At 48.2% G+C, this 22,469-nt stretch overlaps 1 long non-coding RNA gene across 1 annotated transcript in view; it reads right to left on the bottom strand.

The window, feature by feature from the left end:
* LOC141171128 (uncharacterized) overlaps positions 1–21,940 on the bottom strand; it is a 56,499-nt gene extending 34,559 nt beyond the window's left edge. The window contains exon 1 of the long non-coding RNA XR_012252323.1: positions 21,797–21,940. This is a non-coding gene — a long non-coding RNA (uncharacterized lncRNA). The remainder of the gene's footprint in view (positions 1–21,796) is intronic.
* Positions 21,941–22,469: the final 529 nt, after the last annotated feature.

Raw genomic sequence — 22,469 nt, 5'->3', positions numbered from 1 at the left:
CTCTGCTCGGTTCCCATCCATTGTTTTTTTGTGCAAACAACTCCAGAGTTGTGAATTAGTTAACCACCAAAATGAGTGGAAAAAGGCCTGCTGCTGGTGGAAAGGGGAATAGGCGTGTTGGGAAGGGGAAAAAAGGTTGTGTCCGTGGGGTAGGTGTTAAAGCAACAGTAACATCTGCAGAAGAAAGACCATCTTCCAGCCAAACTAAAATGTCTACTTCTTTTAGCGGACAATGTGATAAGATCCCTTTCTTACGGCCACGCCAATCGCTACAAATTCCAGATGAGGCACAAAAACAGCAGGTGCTTCAACGGATATCAAGTGCTCCTTTAAGTGGGCTCTCCTCCACATCAACTTCAACATCACAAATACTCCAGTCCTCAAAGGTGTCACCCCAATCGCACTTGCTTCCTCACAGCTCCCAAATCTCCAGCTGCCCGTCTGAGTATGAGGTAGAACAGATGGTTGAGTCTGCAGAGCTGTTTACTCATACTATAGCCTGGGAATCAGAGGTCGACTCCAGCGCTTCTGTGAATCCAGACGAGGAAATGATCTGCACTGATGCCCAGAATCTTTATGAGTCGGATCCAGGACCAGACGCAGAAGGTTCTGACCATAATGTAGACCCTCATTCCCAAACTGTAACTCCTGTTGGTGGAGACAATGAGAAAGACGATGATGAGACTCAAATACCTGATTGGAGCGACAACTTTAGTTTTTTGTCAGGGCAGGAACAGGTTGGCTCTGAGGACGACGGGTGTGATAATGCACAGGGTGATGATGATGAGGTTGGAGATCCCACTTACTGTCAACCCACAGTCAGCCAAGAGATGAGGTCAGCAGAGGAGGTGGAGGAAGATGCTAGTGACGACGAGGTCAGGTTGCGCCTTCCTGGACAGAGACGTAGTACTGGAAGCACATCAACAACTGCATCCTCAAACACAACTCTGCCTCTCACCACAAGTCGTGGTGGCTCTTCAGGTCGCATGGGTGCTAAGCCTTGCATAGCCTGGGCATTTTTTCAGATCGATAAAGATGACCCAACTCGTGTTATCTGTAACATTTGTCAGCAAAAGCTAAGTAGAGGCCAAAAAATACATAGTTTGAGTACTTCATGCATGAACCGGCACATGGACATGAAGCATAAGTTGCAGTGGGAAGCTCAGTGTGCTACAATGCGGCCTAGCCGGCCGGGCCAACCACCGTCTGCCATATCTTGTGCATCCGCGGCCTCTTCATCCTCTGTGACTGGGGGGACAGCAGTCACACCTGTTTTGGGGCGCAGATCTGCCACCTCTTTACCCGCAACAGCCAGCGTGATTGGCAGGTCATCATTTTCTTTGGAGGTGGTAACACCAGCTGGTGTTGAGCGCTGTCCGACATCAATAGCACCACCTTTGGATCAAGGCAACCTAACATGTCCGCCTGCATCTTCCTCACAGACCAGCAGTTTGCCGGGGACACCCTTATCAACCCCGTCTAAGCACAATAGCCAGCCCTCGGTCCCTCAGATGTGGACAAGTAAAAGACCATTTCCTCCTAGCCATGAGAAAGCTAAGAGGTTGAATTTCACCATCTGCAAGCTCTTGGCTACAGAAATGCTGCCTTTCCGCCTGGTGGACACAGAGGATTTTCGAGACCTTATGTCCGTCGCAGTGCCCCAGTACCAGATGCCCAGTCGGCACTACTTCTCAAAGAAAGGTGTGCCTGCGCTCCACCAGCATGTCGCACACAACATCACCGCTTCTTTGAGAAACTCTGTGTGTGACAGGGTGCATTTCACCACAGACACTTGGACGAGTAGGCATGGACAGGGGCGTTACATGTCGCTGACTGGGCACTGGGTAACTATGGTGACAGCAGGACAAGGGGCTGCTGTCCAAGTCTTGCTGTCCCCACGAGTTGTGCGTCAATCCTCTTTATGTCAAAGTTCCTCCACTGCTTCTGCCTCCTCAACCTCCTCTCGGTCTTCCACCTGCACTCAAAGCCTGTCTGGTCATGCCACAAGCTTTCTAACTGCGCAGAAGGGATCCTGCACACCTCCTTACTATGCTGGCAGTAGGGCTCAACGTCATCAGGCGGTTTTTACTTTGAAATGTCTGGGAAATGTGAGTCACACAGCTGAGGAGTTGTGGTCAGCTCTGGAGAACCAATTTCATGAATGGTTGTCTCCACTGGACCTGAAACCAGGGAAGGCCGTGTGCGACAATGCTGCAAACCTGGGTGCGGCCCTTCGCCGGGGCAATGTCACACACGTGCCTTGTATGGCTCACGTGTTGAACCTGGTTGTCCAGCAATTTTTAGCCCACTATCCCAGACTAGATGGCCTTCTGCAGAGGACACGGTCGCTGTGTGCTCACTTCCGCCGTTCGCATCCCGCAGCTCAGCGACTTACATCTCTACAGAAGTCGTTGGGCCTGCCACTTCACCGGCTAAAATGCGATGTGCCTACCCGGTGGAATTCAACTCTGCACATGTTGCAGCGACTGTGGCAGCACCGACAAGCCCTGGTGCAATACGTTCTGACGTATAGCCTGGGCCAACGAGATCCAGAGGTGGGGCAAATCACGCTGGAGGAGTGGTCTCAGATCAGGGACCTATGCACCCTTCTGCACAGTTTTGAAATGGCGACGAAGATGTTTAGTGCTGACAATGCCATTATCAGCATGACTATTCCGGTGATTTACATGCTGGAGCACATGTTAAACAGAATTCGGAGTCAGGTGGTGGCACAAGAGGAGGTGGAGGAAGTAGAGGAGGAGGAGTTGTATGCGGAAGGGCTAACATCTGCAAGGTCCAGACGGTCGGCAGCACCAAGGCGGCAGGCATGTGAGGGTGGGGGAGATGGTTTTACCAGGGCGCATGGTAGCAGCCAAACTAGTGAGGAAGGTGCAGGAGCCCAGGAAGAAGTGGAGGACGAACTGATGGAAGACTCATCAGATGAGGGAGACCTTGATCACATTTCTGTTGTGCGAGGTTGGGGGGAGAGGACAGAGGAAGGAAGCATGATTGTTACCTCGCCACCAACACAACAGGGACTTGGTGCTCCTGGATGCGCAACACACATGAGTGCCTTCTTGCTGCACTACCTGCAACATGACCCTCGAATTGTGAGAATTAGAAATAATCCTGACTACTGGGTTGCCACACTGTTAGATCCCCGGTACAAAAGTAAATTTGCAGAAATTATTCCTGCCATAGAAAGGGATGCACGCATGCAGGAGTATCAGCAGAGACTGTTGCAGAATCTTACATGTGCTTTTCCACAAAACACCAGTGGTGCACGTAGTGAATCTCACAGTTCCAACTTGCCAACCGTGGGACCGTCAAGTGTTCAGCACTCAAACCGTAACAGAACCACAGTATCTGCTGGTAACATCAATTTTGCGGAATCATTTCACCACTTTTTTGGCCCATCCTTTGCAAGGCCACAGGAGACAAGAAGTCTGACACATAGTCAACGCCTAGAGACGATGGTACAGGAGTATCTCCAAGTAAACATTGAAGCCATGACTGTGTCACTGGACCCTTGCTCTTTTTGGGCTTCCAATCTGGATAAATGGCCGGAGCTAGCCACTTACGCCTTGGAGATCTTGTCATGCCCCGCAGCCAGCGTTCTGTCTGAACGTGTGTTCAGCGCTGCTGGTGGTGTGCTGACAGATAAGCGCACGCGGCTCTCCACTGATAATGTAGACAGACTCACGTTCATAAAGATGAACAAATCATGGATCCGAAACGACTTTTCTACCCCTGTGTCATCCTGGGGAGAGTAAAAGCTTGATGATTGGTTAAAATCACCCTACCAACTGTTTTAAGCTTTCAAATTACTAATCATGTTTATCTGTATCTTGGCTGGAAAATAATTTGGGCTTTGTAGTAGTGTTGAGCCACCCCCGTAGTGTTCGAGTTCGGTTCGGTTCGTCGAACACCCGTGTGTTCGCCGAACTGTTCGTCGAACTGTTCGTCGAACACCTTCGAACACCGTTAAAACCAATGGCAGGCAAACAAAAACACATAGAAACACATAGAAAACACCTTCAAAGGTGTCCAAAAGCTGACAAACTGCTCAGAAGACATAACTAACACATGGAAAAGTGACAAGTACATATAGTCATGCGAAAATAAAAGAGGTGGAGGAGTAAAAGGAGGGGGAGACACAGATATAGGCATGTCATGCCCTTCTAAAATCCAAAAAGTGAGAAGCCGACACGGCCAGTCCGCTCCTGCCCGTGCCACCTCCGTGTCGCCGGGTTTGTGCCAGAGCCGCGGTGAACCCTGACGGCCAGCCCCCCTCTCCCAATACTGGTGCCTGTCCGCTGGTGGGTCGAGCGAGCCCCCCTGTGGTGGAGGCAGCTCTAAGCTTTTTAATTTAAATTGTCTCTCTAATTTGAATGAATACACTTTAAATCCATTTACAAGGATCTATTGGAGGGCAAGTCTCATGCCAGCAGCCACGTAATTCCAGCTCCAGTAGCGTCCACTAAAGCTGCTGCAGTTAAAAAGCTTTTATAAGGATCGAGCTCGGCTGTCCACCGCAAGGCATCCTACTGCCAGTCCCAGCCCCTATGCCTTGGGGTGCCTCCTGATGCTCTTCACTAAGTATCCCATGGTCCCGAAGCATTTCCTTTGAAAAAATTAAGTGTCTAAACTACAGGTGGTGTAGCTTGCTTAACAGCCGGGATAATCCGCTGACTAGCAGACACTGCTACTAGGCACAAAGTATTTCCTGGGCTAGATGCAGTTAAAAATTTGTAATTAGATACTCTCGTTGGATGCTGAGAAAGCATTCCATAGAGTCTCCTGGCACGCCATATATGATTCTCTTAAAAAGCTTGGGGTAGGGGTCTAGGGGACCCTTTTATAGCCAAAATCACGGCCCTGTATCGCAATACGTCACCTAGGCTGAAGATAAATGGAACTGTAGCACCCTGAGGGCTCGGTTGCTACAGACGTATTGCACCTCACCCAGAGGTGTGATATCTCACTCTCAGGTAAGGATGGAGTGTGGATCAGGACCCGACACCTGCATGCATTACACCACATTGCCGTGGGGCAGGGCGACCAATATGCCCCTGAGATGGGCACGACAGTCCCTGTCCCTGGCTGGAGTGGGGGGAGGGAACACTGAGGAAGGGGAACCCTGTAGTGCAGGAGCAGGGAGGAAGCAGTTCCTGGGTGCATTGAGAAGGGAGTATAAAAGGTGGGCACCATCTTAGTTCAGTGCAGAGAAGTCTGAGCAGAAGTGGCAGGGAGCAGGGGCTCTGCATGAGCTCTGCTCCGGAGGCGGGCCTAGTAACAGAGGCCCAGGCCTGGAAGAGGGAGAAGGAAGGAAGAGGAGCGGAGAAGGCTCCAGGAACGAGGAATGAAGGGATCCCAGGGGTGCGGACGGGCGAGTCGCCACCGCACGCCCGAATCCACCTGCGTGGAGGGGTCAGGCCAAAGGGGGAGACCGGTCCCCGAACTAGTGGAGGCAGGAAACGACCCTCAGCTAGAAACCGGAGGCTCTGACATTTTATGTGGCGCAGCCCCTCGCTACACCCGCTAGGAAGGCACCACATAGGGTCAGGGAAACTGGCGCCAAGTTTACCCCAGAGGAGGCCCGAGGCAGCCGGACAGAAGTGTTGGTAAGAAAGGCCAGACAAAGGACACACAAAGGGGGTCCTGTGAAGTGCTCCAAAGTTATCTGGGAGTTGTCTGAGCCCCTCACCTGGTGAGCACAGTACGACGTGGGCAGCCGTTACCTGCAGACGTGGTCTGGATAATAAGAACTGTGAGTAAAGGCCCTGGACTGCATCACTGACTCCGTGTCGTTACTGCTGCTGCCCTGCACCATCACCCCCATCCTCCGCATACACTGCCCTGAGGCTATACTCCTCCCGTGGGGAGTTATGCTACGCTCTGCTGCACCCACAACACCAGCCTCAGCGGTCTGCCCTGTAGCGGCGGTTCACTCTGACCGCAATCCACGGGTGGCGTAGTCGGACATTTAAACATCAAAACCACATAAATAGTTCCGCCACTGGTTTGACCGCCCTGAGCCACGGAACCGGGTCGCCGCCACGAAGACTACAACCACCAGCATCCACCAAAAAGGGTCCGGCTCCGGGTGTCCCAAGGCCCAGGGGGTGCGTCAGAACATTTTCATCACCTTTCACAATCACCAATGGGACAAGGCAGGGATGTCCTCTGTCCCCTCTCTTATACATCCTAGTGACGGAGCACCTGCTCTCATCAATTCGCCATAACCCCAATATTAGGTGGATTGAGGTGGGAGGCACCGAGTACAAGTGCTCTCTATTTGCTGATGATGTCCTAGTATATATCACTCAATCACATATATCCATCCCTGCTGTTATGGCTGAAATAGATCACTTTGTTACATGGTAAAATTTTAAAATCAATGCAGCGAAGTCTGAGGCCCTCGATGTCTCCCTCCCCAAATCCATATAGGATTCCATCCAGTCCAACTTTCCCTTTGCCTGGCCCTCACAGGGTATCAAATACTTAGGAATTCCTATTCATAGAGACCTCTCCCATCTATGTTATCTTAATTTTGGGCCCTTTATTGAACAATTCCATACAGACCACGGTTGGCAAGTTAGAACTGTAAGATTCACTACGTGAACCGCTGGTGTTTTGTGGAAAAGCACATGTACACCGCGTTCCAAATTATTATGCAAAAAGTGTTTAGGAGTGATAAGGGAAGAATTTGTTTGTTTGTCAGTTAAACTCATTGATGGTGATGTGTGTCAGGGCTCTTTATATCACTGTAAGCAATTGCAGACACCTGTGCTAATTAGTTTGGCAGGTGTGTCCAATGAAAGGCAAGACTACTTAAGAAGGCTCTCTCACATTATTAAGCAGCCTACATTTTCTGCCAAAATGGGAAAGAAAAAGGATGTGTCGGCTGCTGAGAAGCAACAAATTGTGGAGTGTTTAGGTCAAGGCATGACTACAATCAACATTGTGCGATGATCAGGTTGAAGTGTCTTGGCAATCAAGAAGTATGTAGCTGATTCACAGTACACACGTGTGCGTGCTGATAAGGGCAAATTGAGGACTCTTTCCTACAGGCAATTACGTCAGGTTGAAAGAGCAGCGGCCAAAAAGCCTTGTCATAGCAGCAGACAAGTTTTTGAAGCTGCTTGTGCCTCCAACGTCCCCCGAACAACAAGATGCAGGGTCCTTCAGAGGTTTGCAGCTGTGCATACGCCATCCTGTCGACCTCCTCTATCCACTTCACACAAGCAGAAACGGCTCCAGTGGGCCAAACATTACATGAAGACTGATTTCAAAACTGTTTTGTTCACGGATGAGTGCCGTGCAGCGCTCGATGGTCCAGATGGATGGAGTGGAGGATGGCTGGTTGATGGACACCCCACGCAAACACGGCTACAGCGCCAACAAGGAGGAGGTGGAGTAATGTTTTGGGCTGGAATCATGGGGAGAGAGATTGTCGGCCCCTTTAGGATCCCTGAAGGCGCTAAAGATGAACTCCATAATGTATGTGGATTTTCTCAAACAGCACTTCCTGCCATGGTTCAAGAAGAAGAACCGTGTATTTCACAGCAAGATCATTTTTCTGCATGATAATGCACCATCTCATGCTGCACATAAAACATCTGCATCTCTGGCTGATATGGGCATAAAAGGGGACAAACTTATGGTGTGACCCCCATGCTCCCCTGACCTCTACCCCATTCAGAACCTTTGGAGCATCATTAAAAGGAGTGTCTATGATGGCGGGAGGCAGTTCACATCTAAGCAACAGCTCTGGGAGGGTATTCTGTCCTCATGCAAAACAATTGAAGCAGAAACCATCCAAAACCTGACAAATTCAATGGACGAGAGAGTTCAGAAGCTCCTTTCGAACAAGGGGTCCTATGTGAAAATGTAACATCACCTAGAATAAAGTTTTGAGTTGAAAAATGTTTGATTTCAGTTTCTAACAACCTGCTAATGCTTATAATTTCAAAAATGACCATTTTTTTGGTCTTTATTAAAATTAAAAGGTTGATCGAAAAGTTTGGGGGATCTAAGAGTGTGGCAACCCAGTAGTCATGATTACTTCGAATTCTGACAATATGAGGGTCATGCTGCAGGTAGTGCAGCAAGAAGGCACTTATGTGTCTTGCGCATCTCGGAGCCCCAAAATTATTTTCCGGGCTAGATGCAGCTAAAAATTATTTTTAATTTTAAATCTGGTGGAGCTTATTATAGATGGCCTAATAGGATCAGTGCTGCACACTGCTACAAAGCCCAAATTATTTTCCAGTCAAGATACAGATAAACATGATTAGTAATTTGAAAGCTTAAAACGTTTGGTAGGGTGATTTTAACCAATCATCAAGCTTTTACTCTCCCCAGGATGACACAGGGGTAGAAAAGTCGTTTCGGATCCATGATTTGTTCATCTTTATGAACGTGAGTCTGTCTACATTATCAGTGGAGAGCCGCGTGCGCTTATCTGTCAGCACACCACCAGCAGCGCTGAACACACGTTCAGACAGAACGCTGGCTACGGGGCATGACAAGATCTCCAAGGCGTAAGTGGCTAGCTCCGGCCATTTATCCAGATTGGAAGCCCAAAAAGAGCAAGGGTCCAGTGACACAGTCATGGCTTCAATGTTTACTTGGAGATACTCCTGTACCATCGTCTCTAGGCGTTGACTATGTGTCAGACTTCTTGTCTCCTGTGGCCTTGCAAAGGATGGGCTAAAAAAGTGGTGAAATGATTCCGCAAAATTGATGTTACCACCAGATACTGTGGTTCTGTTACGGTTTGAGTGCTGAACACTTGACGGTCCCACGGTTGGCAAGTTGGAACTGTGAGATTCACTACGTGCACCACTGGTGTTTTGTGGAGAAGCACATGTAAGATTCTGCAACAGTCTCTGCTGATACTCCTGCATGCGTGCATCCCTTTCTATGGCAGGAATAATTTCTGCAAATTTACTTTTGTACCGGGGATCTAACAGTGTGGCAACCCAGTAGTCAGGATTATTTCTAATTCTCACAATTCGAGGGTCATGTTGCAGGTAGTGCAGCAAGAAGGCACTCATGTGTGTTGCGCATCCAGGAGCACCAAGTCCCTGTTGTGTTGGTGGCGAGGTAACAATCATGCTTCCTTCCTATGTCCTCTCCCCCCAACCTCGCACAACAGAAATGTGATCAAGGTCTCCCTCATCTGATGAGTCTTCCATCAGTTCGTCCTTCACTTCTTCCTGGGCTCCTGCACCTTCCTCACTAGTTTGACTGCTACCATGCGCCCTGGTAAAACCATCTCCCCCACCCTCACATGCCTGCCGCCTTGGTGCTGCCGACCTTCTGGACCTTGCAGATGTTAGCCCTTCCGCATACAACTCCTCCTCCTCTACTTCCTCCACCTCCTCTTGTGCCACCACCTGACTCCGAATTCTGTTTAACATGTGCTCCAGCATGTAAATCACCGGAATAGTCATGCTGATAATGGCATCGTCAGCACTAAACATCTTCGTCGCCATTTCAAAACTGTGCAGAAGGGTGCATAGGTCCCTGATCTGAGACCACTCCTCCAGCGTGATTTGCCCCACCTCTGAATCTCGTTGGCCCAGGCTATACGTCAGAACGTATTGCACCAGGGCTTGTCGGTGCTGCCACAGTCGCTGCAACATGTGCAGAGTTGAATTCCACCGGGTAGGCACATCGCATTTTAGCCGGTGAAGTGGCAGGCCCAACGACTTCTGTAGAGATGTAAGTCGCTGAGCTGCGGGATGCGAACGGCGGAAGTGAGCACACAGCGACCGTGCCCTCTGCAGAAGGCCATCTAGTCTGGGATAGTGGGCTAAAAATTGCTGGACAACCAGGTTCAACACGTGAGCCATACAAGGCACGTGTGTGACATTGCCCCGGCGAAGGGCCGCACCCAGGTTTGCAGCATTGTCGCACACGGCCTTCCCTGGTTTCAGGTCCAGTGGAGACAACCATTCATGAAATTGGTTCTCCAGAGCTGACCACAACTCCTCAGCTGTGTGACTCACATTTCCAGACATTTCAATGTAAAAACCGCCTGATGACGTTGAGCCGTACTGCCAGCATAGTAAGGAGGTGTGCAGGATCCCTTCTGCGCAGTTAGAAAGCTTGTGGCATGACCAGACAGGCTTTGGGTGCAGGTGGAAGACCGAGAGGAGATTGAGGAGGCAGAAGCAGTGGAGGAACTTTGACATAAAGAGGATTGACGCACAACTCGTGGGGACGGCAAGACTTGGACAGCAGCCCCTTGTCCTGCTGTCACCATAGTTACCCAGTGCCCAGTCAGCGACATGTAACGCCCCTGTCCATGCCTACTCGTCCAAGTGTCTGTGGTGAAATGCACCCTGTCACACACAGAGTTTCTCAAAGAAGCGGTGATGTTGTGTGCGACATGCTGGTGGAGCGCAGGCACACCTTTCTTTGAGAAGTAGTGCCGACTGGGCATCTGGTACTGGGGCACTGCGACGGACATAAGGTCTCGAAAATCCTCTGTGTCCACCAGGCGGAAAGGCAGCATTTCTGTAGCCAAGAGCTTGCAGATGGTGAAATTCAACCTCTTAGCTTTCTCATGGCTAGGAGGAAATGGTCTTTTACTTGTCCACATCTGAGGGACCGAGGGCTGGCTATTGTGCTTAGACGGGGTTGATAAGGGTGTCCCCGGCAAACTGCCGGTCTGTGAGGAAGATGCAGGCGGACATGTTAGGTTGCCTTGATCCAAAGGTGGTGCTATCGATGTCGGACAGCGCTCAACACCAGCTGGTGTTACCACCTCCAAAGAAAATGATGACCTGCCAATCACGCTGGCTGTTGCGGGTAAAGAGGTGGCAGGTCTGCGCCCCAAAACAGGTGTGACTGCTGTCCCCCCAGTCACAGAGGATGAAGAGGCCGCGGATGCACAAGATATGGCAGACTGTGGTTGGCCCGGCCGGCTAGGCCGCATTGTAGCACACTGAGCTTCCCACTGCAACTTATGCTTCATGTCCATGTGCCGGTTCATGCATGAAGTACTCAAACTATGTATTTTTTGGCCTCTACTTAGCTTTTGCTGACAAATGTTACAGATAACACGAGTTGGGTCATCTTTATCGATCTGAAAAAATGCCCAGGCTATGCAAGGCTTAGCACCCATGCGACCTGAAGAGCCACCACGACTTGTGGTGAGAGGCAGAGTTGTGTTTGAGGATGCAGTTGTTGACGTGCTTCCAGTACTACGTCTCTGTCCAGGAAGGCGCAACCTGACCTCGTCGTCACTAGCATCTTCCTCCACCTCCTCTGCTGACCTCATCTCTTGGCTGACTGTGGGTTGACAGTAAGTGGGATCTCCGACCTCATCATCATCACCCTGTGCGTTATCACACCCGTCGTCCTCAGAGCCAACCTGTTCCTGCCCTGACAAAAAACTAAAGTTGTCGCTCCAATCAGGTATTTGAGTCTTATCATCGTCTTCCTCATTGTCTCCACCAACAGGAGTTACAGTTTGGGAATGAGGGTCTACATTATGGTCAGAACCTTCTGCGTCTGGTCCTGGATCCGACTCATAAAGATTCTGGGCATCAGTGCAGATCATTTCCTCGTCTGGATTCACAGAAGCGCTGGAGTCGACCTCTGATTCCCAGGCTATAGTATGAGTAAACAGCTCTGCAGACTCAACCATCTGTTCTACCTCATACTCAGACGGGCAGCTGGAGATTTGGGAGCTGTGAGGAAGCAAGTGCGATTTGGGTGACACCTTTGAGGACTGGAGTATTTGTGATGTTGAAGTTGATGTGGAGGAGAGCCCACTTAAAGGAGCACTTGATATCCGTTGAAGCACCTGCTGTTTTTGTGCCTCATCTGGAATTTGTAGCGATTGGCGTGGCCGTAAGAAAGGGATCTTATCACATTGTCCGCTAAAAGAAGTAGACATTTAGTTTGGTTGGAAGATGGTCTTTCTTCTGCAGATGTTACTGTTGCTTTAACACCTACCCCACGGACACAACCTTTTTTCCCCTTCCCAACATGCCTATTCCCCTTTCCACCAGCAGCAGGCCTTTTTCCACTCATTTTGGTGGTTAACTAATTCACAACTCTGGAGTTGTTTGCACAAAAAAACAATGGATGGTAACCGAGCAGAGCTGAGTGGCCAAACTGTGGTATTAGGCCAAAACTATTGGCTGGGTTAGATGCAGAAAAAAATTATTTTGAATTTGCAACCTGATGGAGGTCAGTATAGATGGACTAATACAACAAGTCCCACACACAGCTAGAAGCCCAAATATTTTTTCAGAGGTACTGTAGATGCAGATAAAAATTAGTTTTAATTTGCAACCTGATGGAGGTCAGTATAGATGGATTAATAGAACAAGACCCACACACAGCTAGAAGCCCAATATTTTTTCAGAGGTAGATGCAGAAAAAAATATATTCAGTTTGCAACCGGATGGAGGTCAGTATAGATGGACTAATACAACAAGTCCCACACACAGCTAGAAGCCCAAATATTTTTTCAGAGGTACTGTAGATGCAGATAAAAATTAGTTTTAATTTGCAACCTGATGGAGGTCAGTATAAATGGACTAATAGAGAAAGTCCGACACACTACTAGAAGGCCAAATATTTTTTCAGAGCTAGATGCAGAAAAAAATTATATTCAGTTTGCAACCTGATGGAGGTCAGTATAGATGGATTAATAGAACAAGACCCACACACAGCTAGAAGCCCAATATTTTTTCAGAGGTACTGTAGATGCAGATAAAAATTAGTTTTAATTTGCAACCTGATGGAGGTCAGTATAAATGGACTAATAGAGAAAGTCCGACACACTACTAGAAGGCCAAATATTTTTTCAGAGCTAGATGCAGAAAAAAATTATATTCAGTTTGCAACCTGATGGAGGTCAGTATAGATGGATTAATAGAACAAGACCCACACACAGCTAGAAGCCCAATATTTTTTCAGAGGTAGATGCAGAAAAAAATATATTCAGTTTGGAACCTGATGGAGGTCAGTATAGATGGACTAATACAACAAGTCCCACACACAGCTAGAAGCCCAATATTTTTTCAGAGGTAGATGCAGAAAAAAATATATTCAGTTTGCAACCTGATGGAGGTCAGTATAGATGGACTAATAGAGAAAGTCCGACACACTACTAGAAGGCCAAATATTTTTTCAGAGCTAGATGCAGAAAAAAAATTATATTCAGTTTGCAACCTGATGGAGGTCAGTATAGATGGATTAATACAACAAGTCCCACACACAGCTAGAAGCCCAATATTTTTTCAGAGGTAGATGCAGAAAAAATTATATTCAGTTTGCAACCGGATGGAGGTCAGTATAGATGGACTAATACAACAAGTCCCACACACAGCTAGAAGCCCAATATTTTTTCAGAGGTAGATGCAGAAAAAAATATATTCAGTTTGCAACCTGATGGAGGTCAGTATAGATGGATTAATAGAACAAGACCCACACACAGCTAGAAGCCCAAATATTTTTTCAGAGGTACTGTAGATGCAGATAAAAATTAGTTTTAATTTGCAACCTGATGGAGGTCAGTATAGATGGACTAATAGAGAAAGTCCGACACACTACTAGAAGCCCAATATTTTTTCAGAGGTAGATGCAGAAAAAATTATATTCAGTTTGCAACCTGATGGAGGTCAGTATAGATGGATTAATAGAACAAGACCCACACACAGCTAGAAGCCCAATATTTTTTCAGAGGTAGATGCAGAAAAAAATATATTCAGTTTGCAACCTGATGGAGGTCAGTATAGATGGATTAATAGAACAAGACCCACACACAGCTAGAAGCCCAATATTTTTTCAGAGGTAGATGCAGAAAAAAATATATTCAGTTTGCAACCTGATGGAGGTCAGTATAGATGGATTAATAGAACAAGACCCACACACAGCTAGAAGCCCAATATTTTTTCAGAGGTAGATGCAGAAAAAAATATATTCAGTTTGCAACCTGATGTAGGTCAGTATAGATGGACTAATACAACAAGTCCCACACACAGCTAGAAGCCCAATATTTTTTCAGAGGTAGATGCAGAAAAAAATATATTCAGTTTGCAACCTGATGGAGGTCAGTATAGATGGATTAATAGAACAAGACCCACACACAGCTAGAAGCCCAATATTTTTTCAGAGGTAGATGCAGAAAAAAATATATTCAGTTTGCAACCTGATGGAGGTCAGTATAGATGGATTAATAGAACAAGACCCACACACAGCTAGAAGCCCAATATTTTTTCAGAGGTAGATGCAGAAAAAAATATATTCAGTTTGCAACCTGATGGAGGTCAGTATAGATGGACTAATAGAATGATGCTATGCCCAAAAGATTTTACTTCACTAGGTGCAGTAAAAAAATTGGTATTCTATACACAGGTGGTATATCTTGCAACACAGATAGGCTACTCCACTGACTAACACACTCTGCAATAGGCCAAAAAGGATTAGCTTTGCTAGATTCAGCCAAATGCTGTGAAAAAACTTGCACAGCACTGGCACAGACCTGCCTGGCAAAAACTGATAGGAACTGATGTAACCTAGTCCTGAAAAGGACTCCAATTACAATTAGTCTTTACTCCCGCAACCTATCTATTTAAGAGCACAGACCTCCCTGATAAAAGTCGTAGGAAATGCTGTAACCTAGTCCTTAAAAGGACTGCAATCACAACTATTCCCTACTCCCAAGCTATCTGTATATTTGTGCGAAAATTGGCTTGAAATTAACAAGGTATAGCGCACACAGCAACAGCGGTGCCGTCTAACACGCAGCTGCAGCAGTGAGAAAATGGTGGCGACGGGGAAAATGGCTTGGTCTTATAGGGCAAGGACATGTGACATACACTGCCAATGACACATGCCCTTGCTTGTGTGAAAAAAAGCACTTCGCTCCGTGTGTGCGCTGCTGATAGGCTGACAGATTGCACCTCCCCACTGCAAATGCGGGAAAGAGAAAAAAAATGGAGATCTTCATTGTTCCTGCAGAGATCCATCCCCTGCCCCTCCCCCCACCCCGCTTTACACTCAAACTGCGTATTAACATTAATTTTCATCATTACTGAGAAAAAATCCAGTTATGATTTTGGTGCACGAACAGTTATCGAACATAACCTCGAACAGCCGAATTTTTATCAAATTGTTCGTGTTCGCCGAACGGCTCGAACACCGCCAAAAACAGCTCGAATTTGAGATTGGCGAACAGTTCGAGTAGAACAACGCTCATCTCTACTTTGTAGCAGTGTGCAGCACTGATTCTATTAGGCCATCTATAATAAGCTCCACCAGATTTAAAATTACTAATCATGTTTATCTGTATCTTGACTGGAAAATAATTTGGACTTTGTAGCAGTGTGCAGCACTGATCCTATTAGGCCATCTATACTAAGCTCCACCAGATTTAAAATTAATAATAATTTTTAGCTGCATCTAGCCCGGAAAATAATTTTGGGGCTCCGAGATGCGCAAGACACATAAGTGCCTTCTTGCTGCACTACCTGCAACATGACCCTCATATTGTCAGAATTCGAAGTAATCATGACTACTGGGTTGCCACACTCTTAGATCCCCCAAACTTTTCGATCAACCTTTTCATTTTAATAAAGACCAAAAAAATGGTCATTTTTGAAATTATAAGCATTAGCAGGTTATTAGAAACTGAAATCAAACAGTTTTCAACTCAAAACTTTATTCTAGGTGATGTTACATTTTCACATAGGACCCCTTGTTCGAAAGGAGCTTCTGAACTCTCTCATCCATTGAATTTGTCAGGTTTTGGATGGTTTCTGCTTCAATTGTTTTGCATGAGGACAGAATACCCTCCCAGAGCTGTTGCTTAGATGTGAACTGCCTCCCGCCATCATAGACACTCCTTTTGATGATGCTCCAGAGGTTCTGAATGGGGTAGAGGTCAGGGGAGCATGGGGGTCACACCATAAGTTTGTCCCCTTTTATGCCCATATCAGCCAGAGATGCAGATGTTTTATGTGCAGCATGAGATGGTGCATTATCATGCAAAAAAATGATCTTGCTGTGAAATACACGGTTCTTCTTCTTGAACCACGGCAGGAAGTGCTGTTTGAGAAAATCCACATACATTATGGAGTTCATCTTTAGCGCCTTCAGGGATCCTAAAGGGGCCGACAATCTCTCTCCCCATGATTCCAGCCCAAAACATTACTCCACCTCCTCCTTGTTGGCGCTGTAGCCGTGTTTGCGTGGGGTGTCCATCAACCAGCCATCCTCCACTCCATCCATCTGGACCATCGAGCGCTGCACGGCACTCATCCGTGAACAAAACAGTTTTGAAATCAGTCTTCATGTAATGTTTGGCCCACTGGAGCCGTTTCTGCTTGTGTGAAGTGGATAGAGGAGGTCGACAGGATGGCGTATGCACAGCTGCAAACCTCTGAAGGACCCTGCATCTTGTTGTTCAGGGGACGTTGGAGGCACCAGCAGCTTCAAAAACTTGTCTGCTGCTATGACAAGGCTTTTTTGCCGCTGCTCTTTTAACCTGACGTAATTGCCTGTAGGAAAGAGTCCTCAATTTGCCCTTATCAGCACGTACACGTGTGTACTGTGAATCAGCTACATACTTCTTGATTGCCAAGACACTTCATCCTGATCATCGCACAATGTTGATTGTAGTCATGCCTTGACCTAAACACTCCACAATTTGTTGCTTCTCAGCAGCCGACACATCCTTTTTCTTTCCCATTTTGGCAGAAAATGTAGGCTGCTTAATAATGTGAGACAGCCTTCTTAAGTAGTCTTGCCTTTCATTGGACACACCTGCCAAACTAATTAGCACAGGTGTCTGCAATTGCTTACAGTGATATAAAGAGCCCTGACACACATCACCATCAATGAGTTTAACTGACAAACAAACAAATTCTTCCCTTATCACTCCTAAACACTTTTTGCATAATAATTTGGAACACAGTGTACATGTGCTTTTCCACAAAACACCAGTGGTTCACGTAGTGAATCTTACAGTTCTAACTTGCCAACCGTGGTCTGTATGGAGTTGTTCAATAAAGGGCCTAAAATTAAGATAACATAGATGGGAGAGGTCTCTATGAATAGGAATTCCTAAGTATTTGATACCCTGTGAGGGCCAGGCAAAGGGAAAGTTGGACTGGATGGAATCCTATATGGATTTGGGGAGGGAGACATCGAGGGCCTCAGACTTCGCTGCATTGATTTTAAAATTTGACCATGTAACAAAGTGATCTATTTCAGCCATAACAGCATGGATGGATATATGTGATTGAGTGATATATACTAGGACATCATCAGCAAATAGAGAGCACTTGTACTCGGTGCCTCCCACCTCAATCCACCTAATATTGGGGTTATGGCGAATTGATGAGAGCAGGTGCTCCGTCACTAGGATGTATAAGAGAGGGGACAGAGGACATCCCTGCCTTGTCCCATTGGTGATTGTGAAAGGTGATGAAAATGTTCTGATGCACCCCCTGGGCCTTGGGACACCCGGAGCCGGGCCCTTTTTGGTGGATGCTGGTGGTTGTAGTCTTCGTGGCGGCGACCCGGTTCCGTGGCTCAGGGTGGTCAAACCAGTGGCGGAACTATTTATGTGGTTTTGATGTTTAAATGTCCGACTACACCACCCGTGGATTGCGGTCAGAGTGAACCGCCGCTGCAGGGAAGACCGCTGAGGCTGGTGTTGTGGGTGCAGCAGAGCGTAGCATAACTCCCCACGGGAGGAGTATAGCCTCAGGGCAGTGTATGCGGAGGATGGGGGTGATGGTGCAGGGCAGCAGCAGTAACGACACGGAGTCAGTGATGCAGTCCAGGGCCTTTACTCACAGTTCTTATTATCCAGACCACGTCTGCAGGTAACGGCTGCCCACGTCGTACTGTGCTCACCAGGTGAGGGGCTCAGACAACTCCCAGATAACTTTGGAGCGCTTCACAGGACCCCCTTTGTGTGTCCTTTGTCTGGCCTTTCTTACCAACCCTTCTGTCCGGCTGCCTCGGGCCTCCTCTTGGTAAACTTGGCGCCAGTTTCCCTGACCCTATGTGGTGCCTTCCTAGCGGGTGTAGCGAGGGGCTGCGCCACATAAAATGTCACAGCCTCCGGTTTCTAGCTGAGGGTCGTTTCCTGCCTCCACTAGTTTCGGGGATCGGTCTCCCCCTTTGGCCTGACCCCTCCACGCAGGTGGATTCGGGCGTGCGGTGGCGACTCGCCGGTCCGCACCCCTGGGATCCCTTCATTCCTCGGTCCTGGAGCCTTCTCCGCTCCTCTTCCTTCCTTCTCCCTCTTCCAGGCCTGGGCCTCTGTTACTAGGCCCGCCTCCAGAGCAGAGCTCATGCAGAGCCCCTGCTCCCTGCCACTTCTGCTCAGACTTCTCTGCACTGAACTAAGATGGTGCCCACCTTTTATACTCCCTTCTCAATGCACCCAGGAACTGCTTCCTCCCTGCTCCTGCACTACAGGGTTCCCCTTCCTCAGTGTTCCCTCCCCCCACTCCAGCCAGGGACAGGGACTGTCGTGCCCATCTCAGAGGCATATTGGTCGCCCTGCCCCACGGCAATGTGGTGTAATGCATGCAGGTGTCGGGTCCTGATCCACACTCCATCCTTACCTGAGAGTGAGATATCACACCTCTGGGTTAGGTGCAATACCTCTGTAGCAACCGAGCCCTCAGGGTGCTACAGTTCCATTTATCTTCAGCCTAGGTGACGTATTGTGATACAGGGTCGTGATTTTGGCTATAAAATGGTCCCCTAGACCCCTACCCCAAGCTTTTTAAGAGAATCATATATGGCGTGCCAGGAGACTCTATGGAATGCTTTCTCAGCATCCAACGAGAGTATCTAATTACAAATTTTTAACTGCATCTAGCCCAGGAAATACTTTGTGCCTAGTAGCAGTGTCTGCTAGTCAGCGGATTATCCCGGCTGTTAAGCAAGCTACACCACCTGTAGTTTGGACACTTAATTTTTTCAAAGGAAATGCTTCGGGACCACGGGATACTCAGTGAAGAGCATAGGAGGCACCCCAAGGCATAGGGCCTGGGACTGGCAGTAGGATGCCTTGCGGTGGACAGCCGAGCTCGATCCTTATAAAAGATTTTTAACTGCAGCAGCTTTAGTGGACGCTACTGGAGCTGGAATTACGCGGCTGCTGGCATGAGACTTGCCCTCCAATAGATCCTTGTAAATGGATTTAAAGTGTATTCATTCAAATTAGAGAGACAATTTAAATTAAAAAGCTTAGAGCTGCCTCCACCACAGGGGGGCTCGCTCGACCCACCAGCGGACAGGCACCAGTATTGGGAGAGGGGGGCTGGCCGTCAGGGTTCACCGCGGCTCTGGCACAAACCCGGCGACACGGAGGTGGCACGGGCAGGAGCGGACTGAACGTGTCAGCTTCTCACTTTTTGGATTTTAGAAGGGCATGACATGCCTATATCTGTGTCTCCCCCTCCTTTTACTCCTCCACCTCTTTTCTTTTCGCATGACTATATGTACTTGTCACTTTTCCATGTGTTAGTTGTGTCTTCTGAGCAGTTTGTCAGCTTTTGGACACCTTTGAAGGTGTTTTCTATGTGTTTCTATGTGTTTTTGTTTGCCTGCCATTGGTTTTAACGGTGTTCGAAGGTGTTCGACGAACAGTTCGACGAACAGTTCGGCGAACACACGGGTGTTCGACGAACCGAACCGAACTCGAACACTACGGGGGTGGCTCAACACTAGTAACCAGACCCCTGGGGTGCCACACATGCAGATAAAGTTTAGTGCATAAAAAGAAACCTGATTCAACTTCCTCAGGTTTTTGCACCAAAAACACAGCAAAACTTGATACCTACACATATATTTACGTTCCACAGCAAACATTACTAGTTTAGTGTCAGGCAAGTGCCCTAAATTCAAGCCAAACAACTCATTATAGCAACAAAGAGGAGAACATTGAGTTTAGCGGTTAAAAAACATAATTTTTATTAATTCAATTTCTTAAAAAATTGCATGTATATTATAGTATACAGTTTTAGATGTAGAGATGGGTACCCAGTAGGTGCTGAAGTGCCCAGGCTCAAAACACGTACATGGGTTGCAAAAATCAACTGCATTCATTGAACATAGATAAAGGGCTCAGGTAGAATTTATAGCAAGCACACTACACGGGGAGAGGTAGAGATACATTGGTAGTCCATACAATGTTACATGTAGTGGTCCATGCAATAATCTACCTGATGAATCATGCAGCACAGGTGTCTTGCACATAGAAGAGAGTGAATAATAAGATTGATAATACATACAATATCTTGTGCATGAACTTCCGTGCAGCAGATTACCCAGTAGATTGTATCTTTACAGTCCCTGCAGTATTGAACACTCATAAAAAGTAGAGGACCTGTATAAGGGAGCGCTAGCAGCAAGTATATTAATGAAGTATGTCAAGAAGGCATGAATATGAAGAGAGCTCCATCCAGACTAAGAGGTCAAATAAAGAATCAGAGGTAATGCCAAGGGCGGAACTACCGCCCGTGCAGCCGGTTCATTGAACGGGGGCCCCGAGGGAGAGGGGGCCCCTCCAGCCTCCAGCAGGGCCGCCATCAGGGCATGTCTGCCCTGACTCCAGTGTGGGGCCCAGCCGGTAGGGGCCTCCTTGGAGCCCCGTTGGGGGCCCACTCTTGTGAGTCTCTCTCCTCATGGGGCCCCCGGCCCCATGCTAAGCGCCGGGTCCGGGACATCTCAGCGCTGCGCTGCGCTCCTGCGGCAGCGCCTTCATGATTCCCCTGATTTCCGGTCATGTGACGGCGCCGTCACATGGTCGGAAGTCAGGAGAACCTGGTGTCAGCGATTTGGACGAGCGCCAGGATTCTGCAGGGATCGCATGGGGGTAAGTATAACAAGTTTTGTTTTTTTCAAAATACAGTTTACTAGGAGTGGGAGGAATGGGAGGTGTGTGTGTGTGTGTGTGTGTGTGTGTGTGTTATAAGAGATGCACATGGGGGGGGGGGAGATGATAAAAGATGCACATGGGGTGGGGGGGATGAGAGAGGTGCACATGTGGGGGGAGGGGGATGAGAGAGGTGCACGTGGGGGGAGGGGGATGAGAGAGGTGCACGTGGGGGGGGGAGATGATAAAAGATGCACATGGGGTGGGGGGGATGAGAGAGGTGCACATGTGGGGGGGGATAAGAGATGCACATGGGGGGGGGATAAGAGATGCACATGGGGGGGAGATAAGAGATGCACATGTGGGAGGGGGATAAGAGATGCACATGGGGGGGAGATAAGAGATGCACATGGGGGGATGAGAGAGGTGCACATGTGGGGGAGGGGGATGAGAGATGTGCACATGTGGGGGGGATGAGAGATGCACATGGGGGGATGAGAGATGCACATGGGGGGGATGAGAGATGCACATGGGGGGGGATGAGAGATGCACATGGGGGGGATGAGAGATGCACATGGGGGGGATGAGAGATGCACATGGGGGGGATGAGAGATGCACATGGGGGGGTGAGAGATGCACATGGGGGGGTGAGAGATGCACATGGGGGGGTGAGAGATGCACATGGGGGGGTGAGAGATGCACATGGGGGGTGAGAGATGCACATGGGGGGGGATGAGAGCTGCACGGGGGGGATGAGAGATGCATCGGGGGGTGAGCTGCACATGGGGGGGATGAGAGCTGCACATGGGGGGGTTATGTTTACATAACTTTGTTGCCTTATGAAGCGCAGTGGGGGGGCCCCCAAAAATTTCTTGCACAGGGGCCCACTACAGTCTGTGTCCTCCCCTGGGTAATGCATACCCATGTTAGTGGGATCCGTGCCAGGTCCTCAGCCCAGCCCCAAACGCGCGCTTTCGCAGTGTAGCTTCCTCAGGGGGCGTGGTTATCAGCATATTCCTTCCTGGGTTTTAAGCTGGAAGGACCTTGCCCCATGTGCTCCTACTCGACCAATGATGGTAGAGTGGGCGGCGCATTTGAACTCACTGTGGTCACATCCTCGGCAGCCACTTCCCCCGTCAATTACTGGGGCAGTCACGTGGTCTTGCCGGCACCTGGCAGGAACCATGGAGCGCATGAGTGGATAGAGATAGAGAGAGGTATACCGCATGACAGAGCACATGCGCACCATGCATAACAGGTGCATCTGTATAACGATAGCTATGTGCTGTAACAATAGCTGTATGCTATAATGGGGGCGGGGGGGGGGTCCCATTCAAGATGTAATACCTGTGCACAAAATGGACTAATCCATATACAGATGACATAAAAAAATATATATTACAATATAAAGTGCAAAATGCAATAAATAAGTGTAATGAAGACATTTGGGTGGATAGATGTCCATAGTACGTACAGAGTATAAAAAATTCCACACAATAAATGTAATAAACATATAGATCCCCAGGTCCTGTCTGGTTCATACACATAGATGTTGAGAATGAAGAAAAGTCCAAATTGAACTTAATGGGCTGAG

This window comes from Phyllobates terribilis, unplaced genomic scaffold (genome assembly GCF_046119375.1).
Source record: "Phyllobates terribilis strain yellow unplaced genomic scaffold, ASM4611937v1 Scaffold_1__5_contigs__length_1240528914, whole genome shotgun sequence".
Lineage (NCBI taxonomy): Eukaryota > Metazoa > Chordata > Amphibia > Anura > Dendrobatidae > Phyllobates > Phyllobates terribilis.
This window is presented reverse-complemented; position numbering and strand designations above follow the sequence as displayed.